Source organism: Phyllobates terribilis, unplaced genomic scaffold (assembly GCF_046119375.1).
Source record: "Phyllobates terribilis strain yellow unplaced genomic scaffold, ASM4611937v1 Scaffold_27__1_contigs__length_16484149, whole genome shotgun sequence".
Lineage (NCBI taxonomy): Eukaryota > Metazoa > Chordata > Amphibia > Anura > Dendrobatidae > Phyllobates > Phyllobates terribilis.
Genome location: NW_027362787.1, coordinates 1,684,406 through 1,699,664, shown reverse-complemented (window position 1 = coordinate 1,699,664; position 15,259 = coordinate 1,684,406).

Genomic DNA, 15,259 nt, shown 5'->3' with positions numbered 1-15,259 from the left:
TACCACCGGCCTCAGCGGTCTGCCCTGCAGCAGCAGCTCCTTAGCTGCACTCAACGGGTGGCGTAGTCGTCCAACATCTACCGCTAATACAGCGCCACTTAGTCTGACTCCCTGGGCACGGACCGGGTCACCGCCACGAGACTACAACCCTCACCAGATCCGGCTCCGGGTAAGCTCCCGCGTGCGCAACGCTGCGCGACACAGGCCCAGGGGCGCGTCAACTTTTGGCGTAGTCGGCAGGATCTCGTGCCCGCAACCACCGGGTACTGCGTGCCTGAAAAAGACTGTTCAAACTTACCAGTGGTGAAGATTCCCGCCATCCGGCGCCATCTTCGGCCTTCTTCCCGCCCTCCGTGGAGGTTTCCCGCCATTGGACGCCATCTTGAGGACGCCGCGCGGGAAGAAGAGGGGCGTGGACTCCGAAAGCGCGCGAGAACTGAAGCCCCGCCTCACGTCCGGACGTTGCGTAAGGTCCTGGAAGGAGCCCAGCAGACGCCGACGTCACAGGAGCGCGACGGAAGGTCCTCAACCCTGACGATCCACTGCGGAGCCGCGGCCTACGGAAGAGGATCATCGCAAGGTAGGCCACGGTCCACTAGGGGGGAGAAGGATGTCGGATACGGAGGAGAGCTTCACCGCTCCAACCCCCGCCAGCGCCACCGCTGTTGCGGTCATGCCTTTCACCATGCCCTATATCCCGGGGGCAGCCTGGCTACCCCAGTACTCAGGGGAGTCACATACCCTGCAGGACTTTAGAGAAAAGCTGGATAGCCTCTTCCAGGTGTACCCCCTCACAGAAGAGCAAAAAGTGAGCATCCTGGTGGCCCAATTAACCGGGGCAGCCCAAAGGGAGGTAAAGTCCTGGCCACCTGGGAGGAGGACTGTCGCAGAGATACTAGCCCGGCTAACCAAGGAGGGGCTGCAGTGCTACCAATACGAGGAAAGCCAAGAGGACCCGGACGGGTCTGAGGACTACCCTCAGGAGGGAGCACAAAGAGGACACCGCTACTGAAGGGAAGTAGCATAAACAAAGAACTGTATATCGTTACCCGTCAGGGTATGAGAACTGATGCTAATTAAAATATGGTCCCCGTTGGGATTAGTGAATTGTTCCCCGTGTGTCCCTATCCCTTACCAGGCTGAGGACTGTGAGCAGCCATCCCCTATCCCTTACCAGGCTGAGGACTGTGAGCAGCCAATCCTTATCCCCACTGGCCGAGGACTGAGAGCGGCCATATCTTGTAAATAATTATGTGTCTCTAGTAATTTATAGGAGTCTTTGGTGGATTTACCGGGAATCCTGTGTACATAGTTGGAGCGTAACCTAGGGATGGACTAAAGACTGTTAAGGACTCGGGGCAGGACAGACCCCTACCTGGTTACGTCTCCCTGTTTTGGTGAAATGGACACCTTGCTTTTCTTCAAAGACTGCACCCGGTTGCGGACACGCCGTGACCATCTTTATGTGTTTTTCTTGTTGTATTATTATTGTTTATACCTTATTATGTTTTTCAAAAAAAAAATTGTTTAGTCCCGAAGTACTAAATTTCACTAGGGGGGAATGTGGCACCCCAGGGGTCTGGTTTCCACAGTAACAGCAATGTTATGTCTGAGAGCAGGTGGGAGGTCTCTTGGTCAGGAATCCTATGCATGCCACACCTCCTGCCCAGTCCTGGGAGGGGAAGGACTTCCCCTATATAAACCTGGGGCTGAGGCAGGGTTAGAGAGTTCAAAGGGAGAGTTCAGCCAGGAGGGCTGACAGGGAGCTGTGGCTCCGGCTGGGCCTAGCTCCTGGGCCATGCCAGAAGTAGAGACAGAGAAGAGAAGCAGCTATGGGAAGAAACAACAGGAGCTCTGTGGGAGCAGTGCTACAAGGAGTCAGGGGCTGGCAGCTGCAGAGCTCACCCTGACTGAGAAGCTATCACCGGACCCGGAGTCCGAGGCTGTGGGGACTAACTCCTATCCAGCAGCAGAAACCGACCGGCAGGGGATTGCAGGTCCTCTGGCCCAGAAACCCGAAGGCACGGTCACACGCGTGGGACCAGCACCGCCGTCGTGGAGCGGAAGCTACTAGAAGGCCCCGAGTCACCGGCCATACGGGTGAGCACCACACGGTACACTCAGGGACGTGGGCTACTTATACCCGCCTCTAGCAAGGTAGCCAGAAGAGTAACGTTAGTTTGGGAGGCCTACAACTCCGCCTGGCCAGGGGAGATCCCATCTGCTCAAGGACTGACCAGGCCCCAATCACTAGCCAGTACTCCGGGAGGGTCTGTCTTTGTCACCAGTAAAGACCCTGAACTACACCGTACCGTCTCCGAGTGGTTCCTGCTACCCCCATCATCCACGTCGGCTGCCCTGAGGCCATACCCCTCCCGTTGGGGGTTATACTATCACGCTGCACAATCCTACCACCGGCCTCAGCGGTCTGCCCTGCAGCAGCAGCTCCTTAGCTGCACTCAACGGGTGGCGTAGTCGTCCAACATCTACCGCTAATACAGCGCCACTTAGTCTGACTCCCTGGGCACGGACCGGGTCACCGCCACGAGACTACAACCCTCACCAGATCCGGCTCCGGGTAAGCTCCCGCGTGCGCAACGCTGCGCGACACAGGCCCAGGGGCGCGTCATAAGTACGAATAAGGGACTTTTAGGGTCTAGGGGCAGCTGCCGTTCAGCAAGGGTGCCATTGTCATCTATATGTAGGATGCCCATCTCCGTTGACATGCAGGTTCAGGCTAGGGTATCTATAGGGTGAGTTTTATTGAAGTACAGTGGGTACGGAAAGCATTCAGACCCCTTTAAATTTTTCACTCTTTGTTTCATTGCAGCCATTTGGTAAATTCTAAAAAGTTCATTTTTTTCTCATTAAAGTACACTCTGCACCCCATCTTGACTGAAAAAAACAGAAATGTAGAAATTTTTGCAAATTTATTAAAAAAGGAAAACTGAAATATCACATGGTCATAAGTATTCAGACCCTTTGCTCATATTTAAGTCACATGTGTAACGGGTCTGGGAGGCGGAACCTCTGGGCTACTATACAAGGGGGTGGTCCTTGTAAGGGAGCGGGTGGCGACCAGGCAGGCAATCACAGCAGGTGACCGGGACAGTCTCTGGGTGTACGGGCAGGAGGTCACGGCAAGTGATCGAGGCAGTCTCTGGAAGAACGGGCTGGAGGTCACGGCAAGTGACCGGGCAGTCTCTGGAAGAACGGGCTGGAGGTCACGGCAAGTGACCGGGGCAGTCTCTAAGTAAAGGGTAGGTACGACCTGTGATGGCTGAACCTCCAGGTAGGCTAGCAAGGCAGATGGAGGATGTGTGCTCCCAGGTGAGCAAGCGAGAGTCTCTGGAATAGCAGGTGGTCACAGCACGTGACGGCGGAGCCTCCAGGTAGGCAAGCAGGCAGGTAGCGGAGAAGCGCTCCCAGGTGAGCGGGCAAGAGTCTCTGGAATAGCTGGTGGTCACAGCACGTGACAGCGGAGCCTCCGGGCTGGCAAGCAGGCAGGTAGCGGAGAAGCGCTCCCAGGTGAGCGGGCAAGAGTCTGGAATAGCTGGTGGTCACAGCACGTGACAGCGGAGCCTCCGGGTTGGCAAGCAGGCAGGTAGTGGAGAAGCGCTCCCAGGTGAGCGGGCAAGTGTCTGGAATAGCTGGTGGTCACAGCACGTGACAGCGGAGCCTCCGGGCAGGCAAGCAGGCAGGTAGCGGAGAAGCGCTCCCAGGTGAGCGGGCAAGCTGGTCCATAGACAGACTGACCGGAGTTGTAAGGCAGACCGTCGGACCTCAGGCAAGCAGGCAGGTAGCTGATGTGCACTCCCAGGTGAGCGGGCAAGTTGGTCCTTAGACAGACTGACCGGAGTTGTAAGGCAGACCGTCGGACCTCAGGCAGGCAGGCAGGTAACAGGAAATCAGGCAGGATTAGGACAGCAAGCTGGCAGGAATCTGGCAGGTAACTGGCAGGTAACTGGCAACGGGACCTGAGGGCTGAAGCAGAGTAGAACGGTGCAACAACATTGCTCGGGCACCTCCATTTTGGAGGAGGTGCCTTATATATGGTAAAGTCCTCCGGCCATTGGCCGGGGACTCCTTAGGACGGCGCGCGCGGCCCCTTTAAGAGGGAGGGAGGGCGCGCGCGCGCGCCCTAAGCACAGTGGCCGGGAAGGAGCGCGCGCTGCCAGCAGAGCGGGAGAGGGACGCCGGGCACGGAGCAGAGCGGTGAGGGGAACAGCGTCCCTGCCTAGCAGAGGGCAGGGACGCCGGCACTACAGTACCCCCCCCCTTTAGCCCCCCCCTTTTTTAGGCCAGATAGAAATTTAGCTAGGATGAGAGGGGCATGGATGTTCTCCCGGGGCTCCCACGTTCTCTCCTCAGGACCAAACCCCTTCCAATCTACCAAAAAAAAGGTCTTTCCTCTTACCCTTTTGGTGGCAAGAATGTTCTCTACCTCAAACTCGTCCTCAGCAGAAACCGGAGCAGGAGGCGCACCTGTAGACTTGGAAAAAGAGTTAAGCACCACGGGTTTGAGGAGAGATACATGGAAGGAGTTAGGGATCCGTAAGTTGGCCGGGAGTTTCAATTTATAGGCCACCGGGTTGATCTGACTGATGACCTCCAGAGGACCGATGAACCGAGGCCCTAACTTGTAAGAAGGTATCTTGAGTCGAACATATTTAGATGAGAGCCAGACTTTATCTCCTGGACGAAATTGTGGAGGATCCAGGCGTTTTTTGTCAGCGTGTCTTTTCATACGCTCGGATGACAGAAGGAGTGCGGACCGGGTACTCTCCCATATGGAGGAAAATTTGCTAACGAGAGATTCCGCAGCCGGGTTGTCCACAGAGGTGGAGACAGGAAAAGGAATCCGAGGATGCTGACCAAAGACTACAAAAAACGGGGATTTGGAGGAGGATTCGCTCTCGTGATTATTATAAGAGAACTCGGCCCATGGTAGGAGATCCACCCAGTCAGAATGGTGGGCATTAACGAAGTGCCGGAGGTAACTGGTCAGGTTCTGATTGATCCGCTCCACTTGACCATTGGACTGTGGGTGGTAAGCGGAAGAGAAGTCCAGGGTGACGTCTAGTAGTTTACAAGTGGCTCTCCAGAAACGTGAGGTGAACTGTACCCCACGATCCGACACGATGTGGAGGGGCAGGCCATGAAGACGGAAGATGTGGCGGATAAAGTCTTTAGCCAGCTCGGGTGCAGACGGAAGGCCTGGCAGGGGAATAAAGTGAGCCATCTTGGAAAAGCGGTCAGCGACCACCCAAATGACCGTACAACCGGCAGAGACGGGGAGATCAGTTATAAAGTCCATTGCTATATGCTGCCAGGGGGCAGCAGGTACAGGAAGCGGAAGGAGGCGTCCGGCTGGCAGATGTCTCGGGACTTTGTTGCGGGCGCAGGACACACAGGCAGAAACAAAGTCTATTATGTCCTTGTGCAGGGTAGGCCACCAATAGTGCCGGGCAATAAGCTGGAGGGTCTTTTTCTGACCGGCGTGGCCAGCTAGTTTAGACGAATGGCCCCAGTGTAGGATCTTCTCCCGATCAGGTACTGAAACAAACATCTTACCGGGAGGGAGACGATTTAGACTCACGGGAGCCACCTGCATTACTCTGGCGGGATCGATGATATGTTTAGGTTCTTCCTCGAGATCGGACACCAGAAAGGATCGGGACAAGGCGTCTGCTTTGACGTTTTTGTCAGCCGGGCGAAAATGAAGAACAAAATCAAAGCGAGCAAAAAACAAGGACCACCGGGCTTGGCGCGGGTTAAGTCTCTGGGCATGCTGGAGGTAAGCCAAGTTCTTGTGGTCAGTGTAAATTATTACCGGATGAAGAGCCCCCTCGAGTAGGTAACGCCACTCCTCCAACGCCAGCTTGATGGCCAATAACTCTCGGTCTCCTATGGAATAGTTGCGCTCAGAAGAGGAGAAGAGTTTGGAGAAGAAGCCACAAGTTACCATTCTCCCGGAAGATGATTTTTGAGTAAGTACCGCTCCGGCTCCAGAGGAGGAGGCGTCAACTTCCAGGAAGAACTGCTTGTTGCCGTCCGGGCGATGCAGCACCGGGGCGGAAGAGAAGGCCTGTTTTAGGGAAAGAAAGGCCTCCTCTGCTTCGGGCGGCCACTCTTTGGGATTAGTACCCTTACGGGTGAGCGCGGAAATTGGGGCAGTCCGGGAAGAGAAGTGCGGGATGAAGAGGCGGTAATAGTTGGCGAAGCCCAGGAACCGTTGAATAGCCTTCAACCCCTCTGGTCGGGGCCATTTCTCGATGGCAGACAGTTTCTCAGGATCCATTTGTAGGCCAGTCTGAGAGATAATGTAGCCCAGAAACGGAAGCGAGGTCTGCTCAAAGAGGCACTTCTCATATTTAGCGTAGAGATGGTTCTGCCTGAGCCTGAGCAGGACCTGACGAACATCCCTCCGGTGAGTCTGGAGATCCGGAGAGAAGACCAAGATGTCGTCCAGGTACACCACTACGCAGGAGTAGAGAAGGTCCCGGAAGATGTCATTGACCAACTCTTGAAAGACGGCAGGAGCGTTACAGAGGCCAAAGGGCATTACCAGATATTCATAGTGGCCGTCCCGGGTGTTGAATGCCGTCTTCCATTCATCCCCCTGACGGATACGAACCAGGTTGTACGCCCCACGGAGATCCAGTTTGGTGAAGATTCTAGCCCCCCTCAGACGATCAAATAACTCCGGAATGAGCGGAAGGGGGTACTTATTCTTCACCGTGATCTGGTTAAGGCCTCTATAGTCTATACAGGGACGGAGAGAGCCGTCCTTCTTTTTGACGAAAAAGAAGCCTGCTCCCGCCGGGGAGGTAGATTTCCGGATGAATCCCCTGGCCAGATTCTCCTCAATATATTCGGACATCGACCGGGTCTCAGCAGCGGATAATGGATAAATACGCCCACGGGGAGAAGTACCAGGTAACAGGTCGATAGGGCAGTCGTATGGTCTATGAGGGGGTAGTGTCTCTGCCTCCTTTTTATTAAAGACATCAGCATAAGACCAATAAGGAATCGGAAGTCCAGGTAGATTAGCTGGGGTAGGAGAAGGACGGACGGGATGAACGGGAACCAGACAGGTCTTATGGCAGCCCTGTCCCCAGCGAAGGACTTCTCCGGTCTGCCAGTCAAGAACGGGTGCATGTTTCTGGAGCCAAGGTAGGCCTAGCAAGAGGGCGTGAGAGAGTCCAGGCAGAACATGGAAGGAGATACTTTCAGAATGCAGCATTCCCACCTGCAGAGTAATGGATTCGGTGATGAGTTGGATGGGGCGTGGTAAGAGCCCCCCATCCACGGCAGCAACAGACAAGGGTACAGCCAGAGGTTTGGTGGGGATGCGGTATTTCTCTACCAGGGACTGTGAAATAAGATTCCCGGCTGCTCCAGAGTCCAGTTGGGCTAGTTCGAAATAACGGTTCTCCCCGTAGACGATTGAAACTGACAACAGCAGGGATGGAGAGGATTTATTCTTGTCTAGGTGGACCTCTCTGAGCGAACCTAGACACAGGCGTTTCCCGACCTCTCCGGGCAGGCACGGATCCGGTGCTCCTTACTGCCACAGTAGAAGCAGGTCCCCTCGGCACGGCGTAAGTCCTGACGGGTCTTGACCATCTTGGTCTGGTCGACCTGCATAGGCTCAGGAGGGTGTACCTGGTTAGAGACAGAAGGAGTGACGGGTTTCTGAAAAGTAGGAGCTAGACGTGGTAACCTCCTCTCACGGGTGACCTCTCTGGCACGCTCCTGGAACCGTAGGTCAATCCGGGTGGCAAGAGTTATTAAGTCATCGAGAGTGGTAGGAATGTCCCGACCGGCAAGTTCATCTTTAATACGGCCGGACAGACCCTCCCAGAAGACGGAAACCAGAGCGTCGTTATCCCAGGCCAGCTCCGAGGCAAGGGTACGGAACCGTATGGCATATTGGCCCACGGTGAGACTTTCCTGACGGAGGCGTAGCAGCGATGATGCGGATGAGGTCTTCCGTCCGGGTTCGTCGAAGACTTTCCGGAAAGCCGTGAGAAAAGCAGGCAAGTTGGACACCAGGGGGTCTCCTCTCTCCCATAGAGGATTTAGCCAGGCCAGGGCCTCCCCGGTGAGATGGGACATGATGAATGCAATTTTGGCTCGGTCGGAGTTAAACTGGTGGGACAATAGTTCAAAGTGCAGGGTGCACTGATTTATGAAGCCCCGAGCCTGGGCTGAGTCGCCTCCGAAGCGAGGAGGTGCAGAAAGCCGAGGTCCGGGGTAGGATATCATGGTGTTAGTGGACAGCGGAGCTGCCGGATTGCGAGACATGGCACTGGCGGAGGTTGTTGGTGGAGCAGTCAGAGTGTCCAGGCGAGTATTGACATTCCGCAGGTGACCCAGGATGGACTCCTGTTGGGACCTTTGACGGGACAGTTCATGACACAGGTCCGAGAGCGAGGGAGCTTGGGTGCCACCGGGTTCCATGGCCCGAGCAAACTGTAACGGGTCTGGGAGGCGGAACCTCTGGGCTACTATACAAGGGAGCGGTCCTTGTAAGGGAGCGGGTGGCGACCAGGCAGGCAATCACAGCAGGTGACCGGGACAGTCTCTGGGTGTACGGGCAGGAGGTCACGGCAAGTGATCGAGGCAGTCTCTGGAAGAACGGGCTGGAGGTCACGGCAAGTGACCGGGCAGTCTCTGGAAGAACGGGCTGGAGGTCACGGCAAGTGACCGGGGCAGTCTCTAGGTAAAGGGTAGGTACGACCTGTGATGGCTGAACCTCCAGGTAGGCTAGCAAGGCAGATGGAGGATGTGTGCTCCCAGGTGAGCAAGCGAGAGTCTCTGGAATAGCAGGTGGTCACAGCACGTGACGGCGGAGCCTCCAGGTAGGCAAGCAGGCAGGTAGCGGAGAAGCGCTCCCAGGTGAGCGGGCAAGAGTCTCTGGAATAGCTGGTGGTCACAGCACGTGACAGCGGAGCCTCCGGGCTGGCAAGCAGGCAGGTAGCGGAGAAGCGCTCCCAGGTGAGCGGGCAAGAGTCTGGAATAGCTGGTGGTCACAGCACGTGACAGCGGAGCCTCCGGGCTGGCAAGCAGGCAGGTAGCGGAGAAGCGCTCCCAGGTGAGCGAGCAAGAGTCTGGAATAGCTGGTGGTCACAGCACGTGACAGCGGAGCCTCCGGGCAGGCAAGCAGGCAGGTAGCGGAGAAGCGCTCCCAGGTGAGCGGGCAAGCTGGTCCATAGACAGACTGACCGGAGTTGTAAGGCAGACCGTCGGACCTCAGGCAAGCAGGCAGGTAGCTGATGTGCGCTCCCAGGTGAGCGGGCAAGTTGGTCCTTAGACAGACTGACCGGAGTTGTAAGGCAGACCGTCGGACCTCAGGCAGGCAGGCAGGTAACAGGAAATCAGGCAGGATTAGGACAGCAAGCTGGCAGGAATCTGGCAGGTAACTGGCAACGGGACCTGAGGGCTGAAGCAGAGTAGAACGGTGCAACAACATTGCTCGGGCACCTCCATTTTGGAGGAGGTGCCTTATATATGGTAAAGTCCTCCGGCCATTGGCCGGGGACTCCTTAGGACGGCGCGCGCGGCCCCTTTAAGAGGGAGGGAGGGCGCGCGCGCGCGCCCTAAGCACAGTGGCCGGGAAGGAGCGCGCGCTGCCAGCAGAGCGGGAGAGGGACGCCGGGCACGGAGCAGAGCGGTGAGGGGAACAGCGTCCCTGCCTAGCAGAGGGCAGGGACGCCGGCACTACAACATGCTGTCCATTTCCTTGTGATCCTCCTTGAGATGGTTCTACTCTTTCATTGGAGTCCAGCTGTGTTTAATTAAACTGATAGGACTTGATTTGGAAAGGCACACACCTGTCTATATAAGACCTCACAGCTCACAGTGCATGTCAGACCAAATGACCAGTATTGAGTAGAAGCCCCCTTTTGAGCTAGTGCATCCATGAGTCTTCTTGGGAATGATGCAACAAGTTTTTCACACCTGGATTTGGGGTTCCTCTGCCATTCTTCCTTGCAGATCCTCTCCAGTTCTGTCAGGTTGGATGGTGAACGTTGGTGGACAGCCATTTTCAGGTCTCTCCAGAGATGTTCAATTGGGTTTAGGTCAGGGCTCTGGCTGGGCCAGTCTAGAATGGTCACAGAGTTGCTCTGAAGCCACTCCTTTGTTATTTTAACTGTGTGCTTAGGGTCATTGTCTTGTTGGAAGGTGAACCTTCGGCCAAGTCTGAGGTCCATAGCACTCTGGAAGAGGTTTTCATCCAGGATATCTGTGTACTTGGCCGCATTCATGTTTCTTTCAATTCCAACCAGTCGTCCTGTCCCTGCAGCTGAAAAACACCCCCATGATGCTGCCACCACCATGTTTCACTGTTGGGATTGTATTGGGCAGGTGATGAGCAGTGCCTGGTTTTTTCCACACATACCCCTTAGAATTATCACCAAAAAGTTCTATCTTAGTCTCATCAGACCAAAGAATCTTATTTCTAATAGACTGGGAGTCCTTCATGTGTTTTTAAGCAAACTCTGTGCAGGCTTTCATATGTCTTGCACTGAGGAGAGGCTTCCGTTGGGCCACTCTGCCATAAAGGCTCGACTTGTGGAGGGCTGCAGTGATAGTTGACTTTATGCAACTTTCTCCCATCTCCCTACTGCATCTTTGGAGCTGAGCCACAGTGATCTTGGGGTTCATCTTTACCTCTCTCACCAAGGCTCTTCTCCCACGATTGCTCAGTTTAGCTGGACGGCCAGGTCTAGGAAGACTTCTGGTGGTCCCAAACTTCTTCCACTTAAGGATTATGGAGGCCACTGTGTTCTTAGGACCCTTGACTAATGCAGAAATTCTTTTGTAAACTTGGCCAGATCTGTGCCTTGCCACAATTCTGTCTCTAAGCTCCTTGGGCAGTGTCAGGATGCCAGGTTTAATTTTACTTTGCCAGTAGTTTTTCCCTTAGCCAAGATGGCTTCCATTGCCTCACTGGGGTCATGTGTTTCCTGCCTGTGGACCTACTTAAACTGCATGTGTTGCAATCATGCCTTGCCTGAGTATTGTGTGCTTTTAGCTTTCTACTCACCTGTGCTAGCCCTCTGAATAGAGTCTTCCTGACCTTGTGTTTACTCCTAGTCATCCGCTGAAAGGATTGCTGCCTGAATCCTCTGCTAAGGGGACTTCTGCTGAAAGGAACCACTGGCTGTTGTTCACTCACGCTGGGATCTCTGAACTTTTGTCTTCCTGAAGAAAACTTCTCCTGGATCTCTACACCTCTGGTATAGTCACCATCTTGCTCTGTGTTTAAATACCCGGCTCCAGCTCTGCTTAAGACATCGCTGTTTCCTCCGCTGCACCTCCTGCATTCTTCAATATCCAGATCCATATTCCAGTTTGTCTTCTCTTCTGCACTACGTGAGTCCACAATCAACTGAGGAATACCTACGTCTGCTTACTATCCTTATTTCTGTTTGCATATTACTGTACCTAAGTAAACTTGGACTATCGTTAACGTTTACATACCCTAATAGTAATGAAGGCCGTGCCTTACAGATTAGGTTCTAAGAAGTGTTGTTTGGAATGAACTTACCTTCATAAACTGTTTGCTGTGATCTTTTGCACTTGAGTTTAAAATAGACTTTCACACTACTCTTGTCTCAGTCTCTGCTTTTGGCCCACGCCATTGGACTTCAGGGTATCTACTAACATCGTAACAGGCAGTTCCTTTGAGCTCATGATTCTCATTTGGTCTGACATGCACTGTGAGCTGTGAGGTCTTATATAGACAGGTGTGTGCCTTTCCAAATCAAGTCCTATCAGTTTAATTAAACACAGCTGGACTCCAATGAAAGAGTAGAACCATCTCAAGGAGGATCACAAGAAATGGACAGCATGTGACTTAAATATGAGCAAAGGGTCTGAATACTTATGACCATGTGATATTTCAGTTTTCCTTTTTTAATAAATTTGCAAAAATTTCTACATTTCTGTTTTTTTTTCAGTCAAGATGGGGTGCACAGTGTACTTTAATGAGAAGAAAAAAAGAACTTTTTAGAATTTACCAAATGGCTGCAATGAAACAAAGAGTGAAAGATGTAAAGGGGTCTGAATGCTTTCCGTACCCACTGTATATAGTACTCAATGTTCCAGGCAGTGGGAGGCATTACTGGGATCCAGAGCAGTCGCTCCAGTCACGTCCAGAGCCTAAGGTCTGGCATAGGAGCTGCCGGACACTTTGTGTGCTCTGAAGTACAAAGGAAGATGGACAGGGACCTGCATAGATGGAAGTTGAAGGCCAGTCCCGGGTGCACTGCAGAGGTGGACGAGAAATACAGGATGAGCTAGCAACAGGGCTGAAGAGGAGTTATGCTAAGAAGGAGGATAATGTGAATTGCTGTGCCTTATCCCATCTGTACCCACCTGATGAACTTGAACTGTCAAGTATATGTTTGACTGTTACAAAGAACTTCGTGTTCCCTAAATTGTGAGCGGCGGCTTCTGAGGACAGAAGCCTGAAGGCAGTGGAGGCCTGCGGCCTACAAGAGAGTGTGCTGCACCCCACACCCTAGAGCACACTGGGACTGGGACACCCATTGTCTGTAAAGTGCCAGAGCGAAATCAGACCGACGTTCAGTCACGACTACCGCTCTGTGCCACTTTACAAGATGAGTGATAAGGGAACTTCTCCATCAGAAGAGACGAGGAAATAATGGTCGCTGCCCAAACTGTGACAAGAACAGGACCACAATGCAACAAGAACTGTCTCACAATGCTCTTGGAACTTTCCCATAATGCATTGCAAATTGAAACTAGAGCAAATACATTAAATCACTAGCAGACAGTGCAGTTATCAAACAATAAAAAAGAGACAGGATTCAAATGCAAGCAACATAATGTCAGAACTGATATACACATAAAGTGACTAGATTCCCTGGATAGCTAAATTCGCTGCTGAGGCAAGAACACGGGCTGCCCAGCACTATTTAAGTGCACCCCATGAAGATAGACACTCTAATTTACAAGGCCATAACATATAGGTGCATCTCACAAAATTAGAATATCATCAAAAAGTTAATTTATTTCAGTTCTTCAATGCAAAAAGTGAACCTCATATATTATATAGAGTCATTACAAACACAGTGATCTATTTCAAGTGTTTATTTCTGTTAATGTTGATGATTATGGCTTATAGCCAATGAAAACACAAAAGTCATTAACTCAGTAAATTAAAATAATTAACAAAAAACACCTGCAAAGACTTCCTAAGCATTTAAAAAGGTCCCTTAGTCTGTTTTAGTAGGCTCCACAATCATGACAATCATGGTGAAGACTGCTGACTTGACAGATGTCCAGAGTTCCAATTTTCATTTGAAATCAAGGTCCCAGAGTCTGGAAGAAGAGTGGAGAGGCCACAATCCAAGCTGCTTGAGGTCTAGTGTGAAGTTTCCACAATCAGTGATGGTTTGGGGAGCCGTGTCATCTGCTGGTGTAGGTCCACTGTGTTTTTTCAACACCAAAGTCAGCGCAGCCGTCTACCAGGAAATTTTAGAGCACTTCATGCTTCCCTCTGCCACAGTATCAAGCTACCAGGGGGGCAAAGGGGGCGGTGGCCCCGGGCCCCTCGCTCTTAGGGGGCCCATCCAGGGCTACGCCAGTGTAACTGTATCTAGCATGCCCCTGGTGCCAGCATCGGGCCCCACTGCCCGCCACCGCCGCAAGTTTACTGATGAGAGAGGGAGCGCGGATCTCTCTCCCATTAGTCCCTTCTGTGACTGACGTCTCTGACATCATCACTTGGCGCCCAGCCCGCTGTGCTGAAGATGTGTGCGTGCTGGGTGCTCTGAGCAGCGAGGGAACCAGGAGGAGAGATGAGTACTGTTTATTTATTTTTTGCCGGGTGGGGGGCGGCATTATATTACAGACTCTGCCTATGGGAAGGGGGAGGTGCATTATACTACAGACTCTGCCTATGGGGGTGGGGGGCATTATACTACAGACTGTCTATGGGGAGGGGGGGAGCATTATACTAAAGCCTCTGTCTATGGGGGGGCATTCTACTACAGACTCTGCCTATGGGGGGCATTATACTACAGACTCTGTTTATGAGCAGGGGAGAGCAGTAGACTACAGACTCTGCCTATGGGGGGACATTGTACTACAGACTCTGCCTATAAGAGGGGGAGCATTATACTACAGACTCTGCCTATGGGGGGTGCATTTTACTACAGACTCTGCCTATAGGTGGGGCATTATACTACAGACGCTGCCTATGAGATGGGGGGGGCATTATATCACAGACTCTGCCTATGAGGAGGGGGGGCACATTATACTACAGACTCTGCCTATGAGATGGGGGGGCATTATACTAAAGATTCTGCCTATGAGGAGGGGGGGATTATACTACAGACTCTGACTATGAGGAGGGGGGAGCATTATACTACAGACTCTGCCTATGGGGGGGCATTATACTACAGACTCTGCCTATAAGGAGGGGGGGAGCATTATACTACAGACTCTGCCTATGGGGGGGACATTGTACTACAGACTCTGCCTATAAGAGGGGGAGCATTATACTACAGACTCTGCCTATGGGGGGTGCATTTTACTACAGACTCTGCCTATAGGTGGGGCATTATACTACAGGCGCTGCCTATGAGATGGGGGGGCATTATACCACAGACTCTGCCTATGAGGAGGGGGGGCACATTACACTACAGACTCTGCCTATGAGATGGGGGGGGGGCATTATACTACAGATTCTGCCTATGAGGAGGGGGGGGCATTATACTACAGACTCTGCCTATGAGGAGGGGGGAGCATTATACTACAGACTCTGCCTATGGGGGGGGGCATTATACTGCAGACTCTGCCTATGGGGGGGCATTATACCACAGACTCTGCCTATGAGGAGGGGGGGAGCATTATACTACAGACTCTGCCTATGGGGGGGAGCTTTATACTACAGACTCTGTCAATGGGGGGAGCATTTTACTACAGACTCTGCCTATAGGGGCGCATTATACTATACGAAGGACTATGGGGAGTGCATTATACTATATTGAGGACTATCTGGTGCATTATACTATATGTAGGCTATTTATACAGTGTGGGAGATAATGTGGGTTCTTTGAACAGCGTGGGGGCCATCATACAGTGTGGGAGATAATGTGGGGTCTTTGTATAGTGTGGAGGCCATCATACAGTGTTGGAGCCATCAGCTTGGGGGCTACTAAGGGGTCAGTATACTTTGTGGGGGTACTATACAGTGAGGGGGAATTATATCGTGAAT